A 3,342-nucleotide genomic window follows, 5' to 3' on the forward strand; every position below is an offset into this window, starting at 1 on the left:
CTTCTCCCTTTTTGACTTTCGTTCAAATCCTAGATTTGGTTATCCAAATCTCGTTCAATTATTATAGACTTTTTTTTATAATATAGACTAATTTATTTCAATTTAATAAAGTTTTGAACTTATAAATGCCACTCTATTCCCTGTATCCCTAACATGTACTAGATTATATTTAAAATTTTCTTAAACCAAAAGAAAAAAATACCTAATTTAAAGAAGAAAATAAATAAAAGAAATTTATAAAATTACAATTTTATACACTTAACTGTAAAAATATATGAGAAAAAAAATTAATGGGAAACTTCATCTAAGTCGGACCGCCACATTAGGCCAAGCCAACACCGCGTAAGACAAATTCTAGATTAAGTAACCAACTCCATAACTATTGAATAGGTAAATCAAAAGTTTGATCATAATATGTCTTTAGAAAATATTTAAACTTATATTTTTTTTATGCATAAATCCCCTTTTTTATTAAAAGAAAATTTTAGGAGTTATATGAGAAATTTTTATTTATTAAAAAAAGGATTTGTAATTTTCCGTTAACGATACGACAACATTTCTGAACTTTTTTCTCTTATTAACTGAATGAAAGCAATTTTGAATACTAATTTTTCGTTTCAATTTTTGTTGTCAGTTTAATTAATTTTCTTTGTTGCATTGAACTCTCCACCTCCCAAAAAGAAACACATTACCATTTTCATGCAACAAAAATCAATCTTCTAATAACCAGATTTCAAATAGTTTTATATTTCTTTCAATTTCTTCCTCTTCATATAAAATCGTCTTGTCCTTCGCTTCACTTCAACTCTGCATCTCTCTACTATTCTTACATAAATTTAAATATTTTTCGATGGAAGAAGATGCATCGAGCATGGTTTCAAACGCAAAAATGTACATAAATGGTGAAACTTCGGATTCAAACAGCACCTCATATGTAACTTTGCCTCCTTGCAAGCGCATGAAGTATGACCCTGACAGGAATAATAATAATAATAATAATAGAGTATCAATGGTGAAATTTAAAGGAGTTGTGCCACAGCAAAATGGAAATTGGGGAGCACAAATATATGCGAAAAACCAAAGAATTTGGCTAGGAACATACAAATCAGAGACAGAAGCAGCAATGGCATATGATAGTGCAGTAATCAAGATCCACGGCGGCGATTCGCACCGAAATTTCCCGTGGGCAGAGAGCAACAATCAGGAGACGAATTTCCAAAACCAGTTCACCACTGAAGAAGTTTTAAACATGATTAAAGATGGAACATACCAGCAGAAATTTTCGGATTCTCTCCTAATTCAATCTCAAAGAGAAGATAAAAATTACAGTGCTGGTGGAAATACAAGTCTCAGCCAAATAATGGCACATGGAGATGAACAATTCTCTTGTAGAAAATTATTTCAGAAGGAATTGACTCCAAGTGATGTTGGTAAGCTAAATAGACTGGTGATTCCAAAGCAATATGCAGTGAAATATTTCCCATATATTAATGAAAATTTAGAAGAAAATAATGCCCTAAATGGAGGAGTTGATGATGTGGAATTATGGTTTTTGATAAACAGATGAGGCCATGGAATTTCAGGTATTGTTTTTGGAGGAGCAGCAAGAGTTGTATTTACAAAGGGTGGAATAGATTTGTGAAGGAAAAAGATATAATTACATTTTATCATTGTGAATGCACAAATAATACAAAGGAAAAAGAAGGGCAGTATTTCTTGTTAATTGATGTGATAAAACACAGTGAATTAGGGCTTGAAACTCAACTACAATTGGAGCAAAATAATAATGTCAGCTATAATTCGAAGATAGAACTGAGAGATGATCATCATGAGAAGAAGAAGAAGAAGAAGAAGAAGAAGAAGGAGAATAAAGTTTCAAATTTGGATGTTCATGAGAGTAAAGGGTTTAGGCTTTTTGGTATAAAGATTAGGAAATGATTAATCAAATTTTGTTAATCAATAAATTAATCTTAGCTAATTATTGATTTAATTAGTGTTTGTTGCCTAAATATTTTTATAGCTTTATATAGTATACAGTCATGCATGCCAATCCATGAAGAAGTTCAAGGTTAATGGGTTTTGTTTATTTGTTTATTTGTTTATTACATATTTGGGGTTAACAAGAAGTTTGAGTTATTATAATCATTGTGATTAATTAAGTATTTGATTGTTTTTTCATTATGTGGCTAATTAACTAAACCGACAAGAGTTAGGATTTTGTTCTAAATGATTACAGCTGATCTTAGTTGTACTTGTTGATTTTTATAACTAGGAATTTTAATTAATTTGATGAATGTAATTAACTCAGGTTTTATAAAATATTAATTAAAATAAACATAAAAATTTTTGTTTAAATTTTTTAACGCAAACTTTGAATAAATTTACTTTATTAAGTAAATTTAATTTTATTCTAATAATATCCCTCTCTACGAAATATCTCAGATTCAATATAGTTTTCCGTCAACAACTTTTTCTTTTAGAGTTACATCATTATAATGATAATACGTTTGATAACTTATGAATTAATTATTCAAAAACTTATTCGAAAATAAATCAATTTTTAGTATAATTGTTAATATGTACATATTAAAATGAAAAAATAAACATAAGTGCAAAGAGTGTGTGTAGGTGCGTGCATGTGTGTATAGGTGCGAAGAGTGCGTGTGGGTGTAAGTGTGCGGATGTGCAAAGAGTGCGTGTAGATGCTAAAAATGCTTGCGAGTGCACACTAAAAATATATATATATTATATAATTTGTTTTATATATATATATATTATATTTTTATATATTATACTATATTATAATATTTTCGTACTGTACACGTATTCTTCGCACACTCATACTCTTTGTGCACCTGTATACACTTTTCGCACCTGCTATTTTATATATATATATATATATATATATATATATATTATAATATTTTTGCATCGTACACGTATTCTTTGTGCATTCGCAGTCTTTACACACTCTTTGCACTTATGTTCATCTTTTCATTCTAATCTGTATATATCAACAATTACCCCAAAAATTGATTTGTTTCTAAATAAGTTTTTGAATATTCAATTCATAAGTTATCAAATGTATCATTAATATAATGATGCAAGGGTATGCTCTAAAAAAAAAAGTTATTAACGAAAAACTATATTGAATTTGAGGTAATTAGCAAAGAGGGATATTATTAAAATAAAAACTAAATTAAATTTGCTTAAAAAATTAAATTTATTCAAAGTTTAACTAAAAAGGTTTAAACAGAAATTTTTATGTCTATTTTAATTAATATCATATATTTTATTATATTTTGTTATCATTTTAAACTTATATTTTGTAATTAATTCATT

General features: G+C 27.7%; 1 pseudogene; it reads left to right on the forward strand.

The window, feature by feature from the left end:
• The first annotated feature begins 850 nt into the window (after positions 1–850).
• Positions 851–2,073, forward strand: LOC123205600 (annotated as a pseudogene).
• Positions 2,074–3,342: the final 1,269 nt, after the last annotated feature.

The sequence above is a fragment of the Mangifera indica genome, unplaced genomic scaffold (genome assembly GCF_011075055.1).
Source record: "Mangifera indica cultivar Alphonso unplaced genomic scaffold, CATAS_Mindica_2.1 Un_0010, whole genome shotgun sequence".
NCBI classification, from domain to species: domain Eukaryota; kingdom Viridiplantae; phylum Streptophyta; class Magnoliopsida; order Sapindales; family Anacardiaceae; genus Mangifera; species Mangifera indica.